This window comes from Bos indicus x Bos taurus, chromosome 28 (genome assembly GCF_003369695.1).
Source record: "Bos indicus x Bos taurus breed Angus x Brahman F1 hybrid chromosome 28, Bos_hybrid_MaternalHap_v2.0, whole genome shotgun sequence".
NCBI classification, from domain to species: Eukaryota; Metazoa; Chordata; class Mammalia; order Artiodactyla; family Bovidae; genus Bos; species Bos indicus x Bos taurus.
Window position 1 is genome coordinate 28,360,383 of NC_040103.1, and position 17,025 is coordinate 28,377,407.

The window sequence follows — 17,025 nt, forward strand, 5'->3', positions numbered from 1 at the left end:
TGACATAAACCCTCCGCCCCTCCTTCCCTGAGGTTTGAGCGAGGGCGGAAGCGCTACCGTATGTCTTCTAAGAGGGGGACGTCTAGATCAGATCAGATCAGTCGCTCAGTCGTGTCCGACTCTTTGCGACCCCATGAATCGCAGCACGCCAGGCCTCCCTGTCCATCACCAACTCCCGGAGTTCACTCAGACTCACGTCCATCGAGTCAGTGATGGCATCCAGCCATCTCATCCTCTGTCGTCCCCTTCTCCTCCTGCCCCTAATCCCTCCCAGCATCAGGGTCTTTTCCAATGAGTCAACTCTTCACATGAGGTGGCCAAAGTACTGGAGTTTCAGCTTTAGCATCATTCTCTCCAAAGAAATCCCAGGGGGACGTCTAAGAGAGGCCCTAATGGTGCAAGCCCACATTCCAAGCGGTCATTTGCCGAGATCTTAAAGTTTTGTATGTTCGCAAGTTCTTGGTAGTAACTCTATGCATTTGAGACGAAGGTTTCTTATTTAGTCATTCGACAGATATTTGGGTACCCGCTATTTGCCAGGTTAAATATATAATAGAAAACAAAAAAGTTCCTGCCCTCATGGAGCCTATATTCTAGTGTGTGTAGTGGGGGTGGGGAGATGTCGGATAAAAAGATATATTCAAATAGTGATAAATGCTAAGAAGGAAAAAAAAAAAAAGATAAAGAAGTAAAGGGATTGAGAGTGGATGGTGCTATTTTAAATAACCTGATAGGAGAAAGCTCTCAGAAGCTGTAATTTTAACAGAAAACTGAATTCAGGAGAGAGAGAGAGCAGATAATCCAGATGTGACTACCTGGTCCAGAAAGAAAGGTGGTCCAGGCAGAAGGAAGAGCAAATACAAAGACTCTGAAAGGAGAATTTTCTTGATGAGTTATTACAGATCAACAAGGAGCATATAGAATCCCACTGTACTGTGGAATCCAGTTCTGTCAGATTTTCACATTACCTATCAATCCAGTAAAGCAGTCTTACTAAAGTTACTAATGACCTGCACTGGCAAATCCATCAGTCATTTCTCAGTCCTTATATTATGTGGCCTCCCCAGCGAGATTTGGTAAGAGTCTTACCACGGATAAGGGTTAGGAGGCTACTACTATAATCTCAAACTACTGCACAATTGCACTCATCTCACACACTAGTAAAGTAATGCTCAAAATTCTCTAAGCCAGGCTTCAGCAATATGTGAACCGTGAACTTCCTGATGTTCAAGCTGGTTTTAGAAAAGGCAGAGGAACCAGAGATCAAATTACCAACATCCGCTGGATCATCAAAAAAGCAAGAGAGTTCCAGAAAAAAGTCTATTTCTGCTTTATTGACTCTGCCAAAGCCTTTGACTGTGTGGATCACAATAAACTGCGGAAAATTCTGAAAGAGATGGGAATACCAGACCACCTGACCTGCCTCTTGAGAAACCTATATGCAGGTCAGGAAGCAACAGTTAGAACTGGACATGGAACAACAGACTGGTTCCAAATAGGAAAAGGAATACGTCAAGGCTGTTTATTGTCACCTTGCTTATTTAACTTATATGCAGAGTACATCATGAGAAATGCTGGTCTGGGAGAATCAAGATTGCCGGGAGAAATATAAAAAACCTCAGATATGCCGATGACACCACCCTTATGGCAGAAAGTGAAGAGGAACTAAAAAGTCTCTTGATGAAAGTGAAAGAGAAGAGTGAAAAAGTTGGTTTAACGCTCAACATTCTAAAAACGAAGATCATGGCATCTGGTCCCATCACTTCATGGGAAATAGATGGGGAAATAGTGGAAACAGTGTCAGATTTTATTTTTTTGGGCTCCAAAATCACTGCGGATGGTGATTGCAGCCATGAAATTAAAAGACGCTTACTCCTTGGAAGGAAAGTTATGTCCAACCTAGATAGCATATTGAAAAGCAGAGACATTACTTTGCCAACAAAGGTCCGTCTAATCAAGGCTATGGTTTTTCCAGTGGTCATGTATGGATGTGAGAGTTGGACTGTGAAGAAAGCTGAGCGCCGAAGAATTGATGCTTTTGAACTGTGGTGTTGGAGAAGACTCTTGAGAGTCCCTTGGACTGCAAGGAGATCCAACCAGTCCATTCTGCAGGAGATCAGCCCTGGGATTTCTTTGGAAGGAATGATGCTGAAGCTGAAACTCCAGTACTTTGGCCACCTCGTGCGAAGAGTTGACTCACTGGAAAAGACTCTGATGCTGGGAGGGATTGGGGGCAGGAGGAGAAGGGGACGACAGAGGATGAGATGGCTGGATGGCATTACTGACTCGATGGACGTGAGTCTGAGTGAACTCCGGGAGTTGGTGATGGACAGGGAGGCCTGGTGTGCTGCGATTCATGGGGTCGCGAAGAGTCAGACAAGACTGAGCAACTGAATTGAACTATAATCCATAAATTCTGGGCTGGATGAAGCACAAGCTGGAATCAAGTTGCTGGGAGAAATATCAATAACCTCAGATATGCAGATGACACCACCCTTGTGGCAGAAAGTGAAGAAGAACTAAAGCGCTTCTTTATGAAAGTGAAAGAGGAGAGTGAAAAAGTTGGCCTAAAGCTCAACATTCAGAAAACGAAGATCATGGCATCCAGTCCCATCACTTCATGGCAAATAGGTGGAGAAACAGTGGAAACAGTGGCTGACTTTATTTTGGGGGGCTCCAAAATCACTGCAGATGGTGATTGCAGCCATGAAATAAAAAGACACTTACTCCTTGGAAGAAAAGTTATGACCAACCTAGACAGCATATTAAAAAGCAGAGACATTACTTTGCCAACAAAGGTCTGTCTAGTCAAGACTATGGTTTTTCCAGTAGTCATGTATAGATGTGAGAGTTGAACTATAAAGAAAGCTGAGCACTGAAGAATTGATGCTTTTGAACTGCAGTGTTGGAGAAGACTCTTGAGATTCCCTTGGACTGCAAGGAGATCCAACCAGTCCTTCCTAAAGGAAATTAGTTCTGAATGTTCATTGGAAGGACTGATGTTGAAGCTGCAACTCCAGTACTTTGGCCACCTGATGCAAAGAGCTGACTCATTTGAAAAGACCCTGATGCTGGGAAAGACTGAAGGTGAGAGGAGAAGGGGATGACAGAGGATGAGATGGTTGGATGGCATCACTGACTTGATGGACATGAGTTTGAGTAAGCTCTGGGAGTTGGTGATGGACAGGGAGGCCTGGCATGCTGCAGTCCATGGGGTGGCAAAGAGTCGGACACGGCTGAGTGACTGAACTATAATCCAGGTGAGAATTAATAGTAACCTGGGATAAAGGTGATGGTGGAGGTGGTGAGAAGTAGTCAAATTCTGGATATATTTTGAAGATAATCAAAATTATTTTTCTAATGGACTGGATGTAGAATGTGAGAGAAAGAAAGAAGTCAAGGATGATTCCAAGATTTTGCCCTGAGTATGTGGAAGAACTGTTTCTGTTTACTGAAACTGGGAGAAGTTCATGAGAGGAGCAATTTGGTAGGAGGAATATTAGATGTCTGATTTAGGGTGGTTTAAGTTTGTGATGTCTTTTGGAGTCAAGTGGAGTAGAAATTTGTATATATGTAGGGTTTAGGGATGAAGATGGGACTGGAAATATAATTTTGGAAATTATCAGTATACATAAATTGTAACGGGGGAAAGCAGCAGGACACAACTTTTGAAAGAATGACACAGCCCAAGGACACAAAATAAACTGATTAGAATCAAATGGGACCAAAGATGGGGGACAAGACTAGACCTTGATCCTGAATCAGCAAGTGAGATGACACTCCCAGAGGTGCCATGACAGTTCCAAGTCACTAAGACCAAATCCAGGAAATCTCTGCCCCATCCCCTAAATAGTTGGAGTAGTCCTCCCGCTCATTGGCATATGAAATTCCCCAGCCTATTAAAACTGACTATGCCACATTTCACAGCCACTGGATTCACCCTCTGTGATGGCTCACACTCTGTCTGTGGAGTGTGCTTCTCTCTGTGTCTGAATAAATCCACTTCTTACCTATCACTTTGTCTCTCACTGAATTATTTCTGCAATGAGACATCAAGAACCTGAGCTTTGTTAGGACCTGAAACCAGGTACTGTGAGTTTTGGCTGGGTTCAGGTCCCAGTCATGAGGGTTCGAGTCCCAATCTGAGGTAAATGGTTTCAAAATGACATTTAAAGTTTGAAGACTAGGTAGACAAAGACATATAAATAGTATTTAAAGCCTGGAACTAAATGTACCTAGAAAGTGACTGTAGATAGGGTAGAGCCCTTTACCATGCCCATATTTAGACGTCTGGAAGAGAAGAAAAGTAACTCATAAGGTAAAATTACTTTAACAAAAGTTTCAAGAGGGAGGGAGTGGCCAAATTTCAGGAAACCATGTGGGCGACCAAGCACCGTGAGATGAGCAGTGGCTGTTACAAGGTGGAGGTTGAGGGCGACTTGACCGGCTTGCTGTCAGCGCGTGGTAGTGGTAAAAGTCCGACAGGAATGAATTTGGGGAGTGAGCGTGAGGAAGAAATGGATGGAGAGTGGGACTGTGAGGAGGAACATGGAGAAGTCTTGGCCATACCTTTGGCACGAAGGCTCTCAGTTCCCTGAGCAGTGATTGAACCCAGGCCCCCAGCCGTCTTAACCGTTGGCCCACTAGGGAAATCCTGGTTTTGGTTTTTAAGATGGCAGATATTATAGCATTTTGTGATAGGAATTATTTAACTGTCAAGACATTTTGGTAAAAGGAGAGAGAGGAGATGACAAGAATAGACAGAGGCAGTGGTCTACGGGCATGGCGACTGCGTGGCTTTACAGTGACGTGGACGACACTGATTTTCAGGAGGGAGGCAGTACGGTTAGGTACGCTGCAGGCCAGCTGGCAGATCTTTTCAGATAGCTTTTATTTTCTCCATGTAATAAGCAGCAAGGTTGTGGCCTCCTTGGCTACATGTTCACCCTTGGAAATTTCTTCACATCCAACCTTCCTTTCCATTCACATTGTTTACTTCCCCATGAAGACTCTAAGCTGGCCAACAGGGAGTGTCCTGGTAGTGAAGAAATCAGCCTCTCCTTAATAATGAAACAGGAGGGAAGGGGGCAGGGCACAAAATTTAAAAGAATAACATAGTTCGAGTATGTGACATAAACTGATTAGAACCAGATAGGCCCATGATGGACAAATGGACCTCCATTAGACCTTGAGCCTCAGTGTATGCTCACTGTAGCTCACCAGCAAGACGAATGACACACCCACAGGTGCCCTGCCGGTTCCAAGACCAAAAAGTGGGCGGTGGCCCAATTCCTGGAAATCTCCGCCCCTTCCCCGTAATAGTTGGAATAATCCTCCCACTCACTAGCCTATGAAATTACCCAGCCCATAAGGCTAACCACACCACATTTGAAGGCCACGCTTGCCTTCTGAGATGGTCCACACTCTAAAGACAGAGTGTGTTTCTAAGTAAATCCACTTATGACCTATCACTTTGTCTCTCACTGAATTCTTTCTGTGATGAGACATCGAGAACCTGAGCTTCATTAGGTCCAGAAACCAGATGTGTGATCTCAATTGCAACACCGTAGGTTTTGGCCTGGCCACATGGGTTAGTCCCAAGCTGGGTTTTGGCTAGGTTCAAATCCTGGCACATGGGTTCAAGTCCCAATCTGAGGTGAAGGGTTTCAATAAGACAGCCCTACACTTAGAGTCCTTTGGACAGCAGGGAGATCGAACCAGTCAATCCTAAGGGAAATCAACCCTGAATATTTATTGGAAGGACTGATGCTGAAGCTTGAGCTCCAATACTTTGGCCACCTGATGTGAAAAGCTGACTCATTGGAAAAGATCCTGATGCTAGGAAAGATTGAGGGCAGGAGGAGAAGGAGACGACACAGGACGAGATGATTGGATGGTATCACGGATGCAATGGACATGAATTTGAGCAAACTTAGGGAGATTGTGAAGGACAGGGAAGCCGGGCATACTGAGTTCATGGGGTCACAAAAAGTCAAACACGACTGAACAACTGAACAACACCACCACACTGAACAACAACTGAACAACAACACCACACAAGAGAGCAGATTCAGTCCCTGGGTCAGGAAGATCTGGAGGAGGGCATGGCAACCCACTCCAGTATTCTTGCCTGGAGAATCCCATGGATAGAGGAGCCTGGCAGGCTACAGTTTACAGGGTTGAAAAGAGTCAGACACAACTTAAATGACTTAGCACGCACACATGCACACGTAGAGAAAGTGAAGGTCTCCACAAATTGTTAGGTCCTTCATATGTGTTAAAGGGTAAACACTACGACACCTATCAAATAGCCTCTCTCAGGTTTGTTGACCCAGGACTGCTAGGTTGTCCCCTCTCCTGCCAAGTATGTCTTCTATCTCCTGAGTGTCATGAGGTCCCCCCTCCTTGGGCTGACAACAGGCACTTCATTTTGTGAAGAGGGTGCTGTGTGTAAAAGGCAGCCTATAATTTATTGTGTTAAGGAACTGGACTTTGATTGCTCAGCTGCTGCTGCTGCTGCTAAGTCGCTGCAGTCGTGTCCGACTCTGTGCAACCCCATAGACGGCAGCCCACCAGGCTCCACCGTCCCTGGGATTCTCCAGGCAAGAACATTGGAGTGGGTTGCCATTTCCTTCTCCCAATGCATGAAAGTGAAAAGTGAAAGTGAAGTCACTCAGTCGTGCCTGACTCTTAGAGAGGCACTAAGGGGTCGATAAGAGCAGCCTACCAGGCTCCTCCGTCCATGGGGTTTTCCAGGCAAGAGTACTGGAGTGGGTTGCCATTGCCTTCTCCAGATTGCTCAGCTATTGGCTGGTAAACGCCTCTTCTTTCCAAGGCAAATCATTTTTGAGTTCATAGTCAATAATTTGGCTTGGTTGGCAGGGTCTGGAGTAGTATGGATCTGGAGAGGTAGGCTGGGTGGGAGTCTGTGCATGGTAGGACATTTTCCTGCCTTATTTCACAGAACTGTTTCAATTCAGAAAGGCTTGTTTCAGAAGGGATTATAAATTGAGCCTGAATGCTGGTCTACCCAACCTCTATGTAATCACTCCCTCCATTTCCTAAAAATCCCAAACCAGGTGTCATGATTTTTGTGCAGAAGCAATTTGACTTTCTACGGTCCTTTCCCAGTTAAAAGGCCAGGAAGAGAGCCACATTTTTGCTCAGTTTATGTTAAATATTATGGCCCTTGGTCTATAGATGTTTTTTAAAAATGGAACTGATATGCAGGGTGACTTGAAATTAGTTTCTCCTTGATAGTTCTTGAAATCAAGATGTCATGATGTTGATCTAAGGAAAAAATTAGAAATTTTATCCTAATTAGCTGAATCATGGTATGGATGGGAGGATGAGGTCTGAAAAGAGACATAATATCTTTAATTGCTGCCACAGATATCCAGGTGCTCCACCAGGTGAAGTCACTGGGGAAATGAATCTCCCATTGAATCTCAGCTTCTCATTTTGCTCCCAGATCTGAAACAGCCCTTGTGTTAGGTGACCACCAGCCTCCAGATTTCTTGGAGGATACCAAGAATTCAGTCTGACCTTAACATGCTCTGGTCTCCCACGGTTCCCTCCTCATCTCTCTTCAGATACATTCCACCCCACCCCTATCCATCTGCCGGTCCTCCTTAAATCTCTTGTGTGTGCGTCCTAAGTTGCTTCCTGTCTCTCTGTGACTCTATGGACGTAGCCTGCCAGGCTCCTCTGTCCATGGGATCTCCCAGACATGAATACTGGAGTGGGTTGCCATTTCCTTCTCCAGTAGATCTTCCCGACCCAGGGGTCTAACCCACATCTCTTACGTCTCCTGCGCTGGCAGGAGAGTTCTTTACAACTAACGCCACCTGTCCAAGTCTAACTAGTTCTTCAGGACTAAGCTTAAACTCTATCTCCTCTGTGGAGAGATGGAATTAATTTAAGTCAGATGTTTGGGACTTCCCTGGTGGTCCAGTAAAAAAAAAAAAAACAACAACATGTATCTATAAAGCTCACTAAAGCAAAGCACAGTAAAATGAGGTATGGCAATAAAAGGCGTTACATTTATCAAATAAAAAAAAAAATAAAGTGCTGAAAAATTAAAGCTGTCAAAAAAAAAAAAAAAAACAACAAAGTAGAGGCAGTATTTTTTAACAATGACAATATCATAAAAAACAAAGAAAGGCTGTAAAAGTGTTCCAGATTAAAAGAGACTTTATCAACATGACAATGAAATGCAATATCTGATCCTGGACTAGATCTTGTACTAGAAGGAAAAAGTGCTAAAAAGGACACTGAGGGTCAGTTAACAGTATTAGAATACAGACAGTAGATTTAATAAAAGTATTTTATCCATGTTAAATTACTGAAGTTGACAACTGTACTATTACAGTTATTAACCGAATATCCCTATTCTTAGGAAATTCAGAAATATGTACTGAAGTATGTGGGATACTTCATGGGAATAAAAACCATGATATCTGCAGCAGGCCTTCCAAGAGTTTAGAAAAAAACTTTTTGGGTGGGGAGCAGACAAATAATAAAGAAATGGGGTGAAATGATAAGAACAAGTGAAAAATCTGGGCAGAGGTTATATGGATATTATTTGTATTATTTTTGGAACTTTTCTTTAAGCTTGACATTAAAAATTAAAAATGTGCAAAAAAAAAAAAAAAAAGACTCCGAGCCCTCAGTGTAGGGGACCCAGGTTGGATCCCTGGTTGGGGAACTAGATCCCACATCCCACAGCCCACAGCTGAGAGTTCACACGCTGCAACTAAGACCCGAGGCAGTTCCCAAAACAACATCAACAAACAGAAAGTCAGATGTTTATTCTGAAAGCCAGGCACTCTAGAGTTTCCGGGATTCAGAGATGCACTGTGAATAAAGGACAGAACCCGGCATCAGGGAGTCTGCAGTCTAGTAAGGGAGGTATTGATTTCCCAGGTGGCACAGTAGTAAAGAATCTGCCTGCCAATGCAAGAGATGTGGGTTTGATCCTGGATTGGAAAGATCCCCTGGAGTAGCAAATGGCAACCCACTCCAGTATTCTTGCCTGGAAAATTCCATGGACAGAGAAGCCTGGAGGGCTACAGTCCACGGAGTTGCAAAGAGTCAGACATGGCTGATCACGCACATATGCCAAGGGAGGTGTTAAAAGAATTAGAGGACAGTGTGCTAAGTACGACAGTGGGGTTGGGTGTAAACTTGAAGAGGCACAGAAGAGGGAGTTGTTACTTGTGTGTGTAGAAGGGGATGGCCTTCCTCGGGGAGATGACATCGGAGGCCGAGGCTGAGAAAGGGCTGACTCTCTAAGAGCTCTCCTTGCTTTGAATTCCCATAGCACTTAAACCTGACCCCTCCATGGAAACCTGGCTTGACTGCCTTGCACAGTTGTTGCTCTTCACTTGTGAGTCTGATTACATCCTGTCTCATACTAAACCAGGATGGAGATCTTGCCCTCATACTCTCCATGGTCAGATCACTAGCCTGATACCGAATAGGGGTTCAATACGTATTTGTTAAATGAATAGAATGAGAGGTTTTTCTGTTCCCAAACACTTGATCCAGAGTTTCCCTGAGCTAGCCAGGGTAAATTCCTTCCTAAGGCTTCAGGAAGAAGTGCCAAGTCAGTGGAATGTCCCGTTTCCCGTCCTTTGCTCTTTTGCTCTCTGACTCCCCAGTGTCCCCTGCTGCCTCCAAATGTGACCCACCAAGGCCTCCCTTTCAGAGTTCTAGGCTCCAAAATGTCTCTGAAGAATCCACCCTTTATTGATAAATGATGAAATGCAGCTGTGTGAATGGTTGAGCATAAGGCTTTCCAATGTATGCTTTTAAAATATGAGTTTGATTTTGGAAACATGTGAATGTTCACCTGTTAAAAAAATAGAGGGAAACCTAAACCTCGCATTGAAGAGGATGTAAAATTCACCCGAGTGTGAATGACTGATGAATTTTCAATCTGAGCTTTAACAAACTATTTGTTGGGTGAACACCAGAAGATTTCCCTATAGCACCTCTGGATCTCCACTTCAGTCATTTGCTCTTTCTCCCTAGAGAAGGAGGAGACTTCACAACTATGGAAAGCCAGAGGCTGGAGGATAAGGGCACTTGAAGCCCTTTCTACCAAACATGTCTGCTTCAAGGACATCCCACCAAGCATGGGTTCTTTTGATTCAAACTCCTTTCGATGGCCTCTATTCCCAGCTTCTATTGGGCAAGAGATGGAGCTGGTTAAGACACTGATTCAGACTTCATGTGTTTGTGGTTAGTTGGTCTTGAAACTGGGAGAACCCAGGTGGTTCGGAGACTCCCTTCCTGGGTCCACACATACCCATCTACCTACTAGATATTTCTACTGGGATCTCTCTCAGGCATCTCATCATATCAAAAAATTGCCTCATCATTCTTCACCCAAACCTGGCTCTCTCAGCCTCCCAACCCTCCTGAAGAGCACTATCACATACGCAGTTACCCAAGCAAATCTGGGTTTCAGGCTGAGTTATTTCCTCTCCCTCACCATCCTCTGATTTGAACACCTCATCCTCACGCCTCACCTCAGGCGTGATTGAAACATCTTTCAAATCTCCAAATCTGTTAGCAACTCTCCAACTCTGCAGCCATTCCCCTAATCCAGGCTTCTAGCATCTGTTAACTGGATTATTATAGCAGTCTCCAACCTGGATCCCGCTCCAATCCATCTGTAGCCTTGTAGGCAAAGTCATCATTCCAAAACGCAAAGCTCATTATGTCATCTTCCTGCTTAAAACCCTTCAGTGTCTCCTACGTGGCATTAAGACAGAAGTCCAAACTCCTATTGGGGTCCTATAGAACTTGGTTCTATTTTTCTCTTCATCCTTATATAAAGCCATCTGGGCTTGGTATTTTTTGTTCTAAGAAGATTTTTAACTACTGATTCAATTTACTATTGTTCAGTCGCTAAGTTGTGTTCAACTCTTTGTGATCCCACGGACTGCAGCCCTCCAGGCTTCCTTGTCCTTCACCATCTCTCGGAGTTTGCTCAAATTCATGTCCATTGAGTAGGGATGCTATGAATTTACTATAGCTTAGTCTATTCCAAGTTTGATCCTTGGGTTGGGAAGATCCTCTGGAGAAGGAAATGGCTACTCCAGTATTTCTGCCTGGAGAATTCCATGGGCAGAGGAGCCTGGAGAGCTATATAGTCCATGGGGTAGCAAAGAGTCAGATATCACTGACTAACACTTTCACTTTCATAGTCTATTCAGATTTTTATTTTTTTATTGTGTCTAGTAAGTTATATTTCCTAGGCAACTGTTCATTTCAGATTTATTGGCATAAGTTGTCTATAGTATTATTTTTTAAACTGTGATAGTATCTAGTTATATACATTTGAAAATTCTTAAAATTTATTTTTTCTGTTATTTTTTTGTCTGGGTTTTAATCTGTTGTTCTTCTCCCAACTTTTTGAGGCAGATGCCTAGCTTCTTAATTGTCAGCCCATCTTCTGTAAATAAGTATGGAAGTTGTTAAGATGTTTCTAACTTTCCCTTTAACTGTGTCTGACAAATTTTCATATCTAGTATTTTCATTATCATATTCCATTCTAACTTTTTAAAAATTTCAATCATGATGTGTTAGTTATCTATAACTAATAGGTTTCAATAGTTATCTATAACTAATAGTGTTTCAAAATGCCCAACTGTATTTTTTATCTTTTTTGTGAATGACCACCAATCTTAATTAATCCTTGGGTCACAAAATCACTCCCAGTCTGTACTTCCTGGATACATCCTAGAACTTCCATCCCCAGAGACATGCTTTCTGGCCTTTGGACTCTTGCATACTTTGTTCCCTCTGCCCAGACACTCCTCCTCCCTGCTTTATTAACTCCTACTCAATGGTCCCAAAGAAGGGCAATGCCAAAGAATATTCAAATTACTACACAATTGCACTCATTTCACATGCTGGTAAGGTCATGCTCAAAATCCTCCAAGCTAGGCTTCAAAAGAACATGAACCAAGAACTTCCAGATGTACAAACTGGATTTAGAAAGGCAGAGGAACCAGAGTTCAAATTGCCAACATCTGTTGGATCACATAAAAAGCAAGAGAATTCCAGAAAAATATCTATTTCTGCTTCATTGACTATGCTAAAGCCTTTGACTGTGTGGATCACAACAAACTGTGGAAAATTCTTAAAGACATGGGATACCAGATCATTACCTGCCTCCTGAGAAACCTGTATGCAGGTCATGAAGCAATAGTTAGAACCAGACACGGAACAACAGACTGGTTCAAAATTGGAAAAGGAGTATGTCTAGCCTATATATTGTCACCCTGTTTATTTAACTTCCATGCACAATACATCATGTGAAATGCTGGACTAGATGAAGCAAAACCTGGAATCAAGATTGCGGGAGAAATACCAATAACCTCAGATATGCAGATGACACTACCCTTATGGCAGAAAGCAAAGAGGAACTAAAGAGCCTCTTGATGAAGGTGAAAAAAGGAGAGTAAAAAAGCTGGCTTAAGACTCAACATTCAAAAAACTAAGATCATGGCATCTGGTCCCATCACTTCATGGCAAACAGATGGGGAAACAATGGAAACAATGATGGACTCCCAAATCAATGTGGATGGTGACTGCAGCCATGAAATTAAAAGACGCTTGCTCCTTGGAAGAGAAGCTATGACAAACCTAGACAGCATATTAAAAAGGAGAGACATCATTTTGCTGACAAAGGTCTGTATAGTCAAAGCTATGGTTTTTCCAGTAGTCATGTACGTATGTGAGTGTCAGATCACAAAGAAGGCTGAGTGCCAAATAACTGATGCTTTTGGACTGTGGTGCAAGGAGATAAAACCAGTCGATCCTAAGGGAAATCAACCCTGAGTATTCACTGGAAGGACTGACGCTAAAGCTGAAGCTCCAATACTCTGGCCACCTGATGTGAAGAGTCGATTCATTGGAAAAGACCCTGATGCTAGAAAATATTGAAGGCAGGAGGAGAAGAGGACAGCAGAGGACAAGATGGTTGGATGCCATCACCGACTTGATGGGCATGAATTTGAGCAAGCTCTGGGAGATAAGAGGACAGAGAAGCCTGGCGTGCTGCAGTCCATTGGTCTGAAGAGTCAGACAGGACTGAGCGACTGAATAATCACTCAACCATCAGGGCTCATATCTTTTTAATTAAAAAAAAATTCTCTGCAAATCTGTCTTGAAATTCCAACCTGGATTAGATAGCCTTCTGCTTTTCTAAGTGCTATCACACAGCTTACACTTAACCTTACTGCTTTTTTTTTTCTTTTCACCTCACTTTGAATCTCCTTCTGCAAACTCCTTGAAGACTTTGCTCAATGCCCGGCCACATGACTCTTACCCTCTCACTTGCTGGTAAAAATTCCTGTTCTGGAGCCACAGAGAACAATACATGGCTGCTTCCCTTCCCTCAGGAGTATCATCATATCCACCGCATCTTTTTTTATGGTTATGGTCCATCACTGGCTGTTCATCCAGCTCCAGCCCACACCACCCAGGTCCCTGGGAGGCCTATTCTCCAGAGCAGGACTGGGGCCAGGCTGGACTCCAGCCGATTCCCCTACCCTGCTCCAGAGCTCAGTGACTCCCTTGCGCTGAGCCTTCTTGCCAGCAGGTGGCACCCAAAGCCTGAAAGCTGAACTACTCTGTTCCACGTTGTTTTTCTGAGCTGCTTATTGGGACACATTACCTGGCTTGGGCTATGCTTGGGCTTGGAGAAGATGCTCTGGCCTGTGGACCTGGCTCCTGGCTCCCATGCTGCTGTCCTTTCCTCCTGATCTAGTAGCAGTCATTGCTTGGACTTCCCATTTGCCTCATAGTCTGATTCAGTGTGTACATTCCAATCAGATGTAGAACTAGGTAGTTCAGTTTAGTTCAGTCGCTCAGTCGTGTCCGACTCTTTGCGACCCCATGAACTGCAGCACGCCAGGCCTCCCTGTCCATCACCAACTCCCGGAGTTCACCCAAACTCACGCCCATTGAGTCGGTGATGCCATCCAGCCATCTCATCCTCTGTCGTCCCCTTCTCCTCCTGCCCCCAATCCCTCCCAGCATCAGGGTCTTTTTCAATGAGTCAACTCTTCGCATGAGGTGGCCAAACTATTGCAGTTTCAGCTTCAGCATCAGTCCTTCCAATGAACACCCAGGACTGATCTCCTTTAGAATGGACTGGTTGGATCTCCTTGCAGTCCAAGGGACTCTCAAGAGTCTTCTCCAACACCACAGTTCAAAAGCATCAATTCTTTCGTGCTCAGCTTTCTTCACAGTCCAACTCTCACATCCATACCTGACCACTGGAAAAACCATAGCCTTGACTAGACGGACCTTTGTGGGCAAAGTAATGTCTCTGCTTTTGAATATGCTATCTAGGTTGGTCATAACTTTCCTTCTGAAGAGTAAGCGTCTTTTAATTTCATGTCTACAGTCACCATCTGCAGTGAATTTGGAGCCCCCCAAAATAAAGTCTGACACTGTTTCCACTGTTTCCCCATCTATTTCCCATGAAGTGATGGGACCAGATGCCATGATCTTCGTTTTCTGAATGTTGAAATTTAAGCCAACTTTTTCACTCTCCTCTTTCACTTTCATCAACAGGCTTTTTAGTTCCTCTTCACTTTCTGCCATTAGGGTGGTGTCATCTGCATATCTGAGGTTGAGATTTCTCCGGGCAATCTTGATTCCAGCTTGTGCTTCTTCCAGACCAGCGTTTCTCATGATGTACTCTGCATATAAGTTAAATAAGCAGGGTGACAATATATAGCCTTGACGTACTCCTTTTCCTATTTGGAACCAGTCTATTGTTCCATGTCCAGTTCTAACTGTTGCTTCCTGAACTGCACAGGCACTAAATGCTAATAAAAGGATGATTTTTGAATATCATGTATGTTCTTATGCTCTTTCCTTATTAACCCTCTCTCCATGTTCTCCTTGCTTCCTCTTAGATCATCTAGGAAACCCATCTGAGCCCATCAAGGAAGCCCAGCAGCTTGGCTCCCCTCTTAGTTTCTTTTCCTGTCCAAAGCCTAAGGGCTAGAACTGCAGTTATTATTTTTTTCTTTTTACTTTTAAATATTAAAACAATTTTTTTTTTTTTTTTTTGGCTGTGATGGGTCTTTGTTGCTGTGTGAAGGATTACCTCTAGCTGCAAGTGGGGGCTACTCTTCGTTGTGGTGCTCAGGTTCTCACTGCAGTGGCTTCTCCTGTTGCAGAGCACAGGTTCTAGGGGCACGGGCTTCTGCAGTTGAAGCTCACAGTCTCAATAGTTGCGGCTCATGGGCCCTAGAGCACTGGCTCAGTAATTGTGGTGCTCAGGCTTAGCTGCTCTTCCAGGACCAGGATCGAATCTTCCTGGACCAGGGATCGAACCCATGTCTCCTGCACTGGCAGGTGGATTCTTACCCACTATACCACCAGGAAGTCCTATTTTTTTTTTTAAGAAGTAGAGAACAAAAAGTAGACAACTTTTGTGTGTATGTGTGTTTAGGAGTGCCACTGACCTGGAGAAGGAAATGGCAACCCACTCCAGTATTCCTGCCTGGAGAATCCCAGGGACAGAGGAGCCTGGTGGGCTGCCATCTATGTGGTCACATGGAGTCAGACAAGACTGAAGTGACTTAGCAGCAGCAGCAGCTGACCTGGGTCCCTAGATTCTTTAACAGAAATTGATAAGAGGCCAGATAAGGAATTCAGGCGAGGCTTTATTGGGACTTAGACTAGCACAAAAGGGCAAGAACAGGTAACAAGTGCCCTGCTCGCTCTCACATGGAGGGCAGGCTTGTTCCTTCAATGGGGTGAGAATAGGAGTGGATCACGCTGGGGCTGGAGGGTGGGTTCGGTGTTCTGCCCATTCCCTTGAAGGCGCTGTGTGCAGGGATCATGCGCAGTACCCTGCTTTTGCTCCTGGCACCTAAGTGGCAGTTGGTCTGTAGCTTTTTATCTTACTGTTCATCACTGCACTGATTGAGGCAGGCATGCTGTTGTTTTTAATTCCGTGTAGTTTCTCTGCATTCTGTTGCTCAAGGAGATGTTTGTCCAGCTGCAAGTGCAAGCACTCTGGGAAAGGGTCCCAGACTCCAGTCTATCTCGGGAGGAATTTCCTGAGGCACTGCTAGTATCACCTCTACGTTGTCTGAGACATATTTTAAAATTAGCTTTTGGTGGTGGACAGTTCCTTTGATCATGTCACTGCTTCGGGTCTGAACTTGATGGGTGACAATCTCACAAAAATTACATCAAATTACAGCAGTGCTTTTATAGGTGGGCAAGTGATCCTTGGGAGGTAATGGTGGGGCTACTAATCTTGTCTGGAAGAGGGTCAACAAAGGGACAGTTTGATGTGACTCTTGATGGCAGAGGGAAAGGTTATCCTATCTAGGCAGAAAAACAATGGGAATAAAAGGAGAACACAAATCAGCCTTCTGTATTTCCAAACTCTGCCTATTAAAATCCTCTCAGCCTACTTATAGGCATCCTTGGTCAAAGCCTCCCTTGGGGCATCTGGTCTCTTCTGGGTGCCTTAGCTTGTGCTTCTTATCTGCACATTTGCCCTGCTGTGCCGAGGTGTGGCTCTCCCGTCTTCTTGAGCACCCGTACCTCCTCTGCTTCCTCAGGCTCTCCTAGGAGCTAACGGGAGTTCAGCTGGAATTCCATGTACCTGTGCTCTTGATGCCGGGTCTAAGATGTTGTGGGTGGGATCCTTCCCTTTCCTTCTGTGCTCTGGTTTTCAGCTTCGGTGAACGCAGGCCATTGGCAGGTCTCTCCTTGAGGGAATGAATGCCCCACATAGGCTGTGAATGGGACTCTTCTTTCAGGCTGGAGAGACAAGGACTGGGGAAGAGAGTGATTTGGGGACCATGGGACAAATTTAAGAAAAAGCTCATATTTTGCTGATCCTCAGCCCTGAGACAATGAGCAAGACAAAGGCTACACTTGGGTACCAAGAATACGTACCCCAAGAAAGCACAGACTGGAAGATACTGGCAAACTCCTTTGAGAGAGAATCTAATCTGCTCCCAGAAAAGA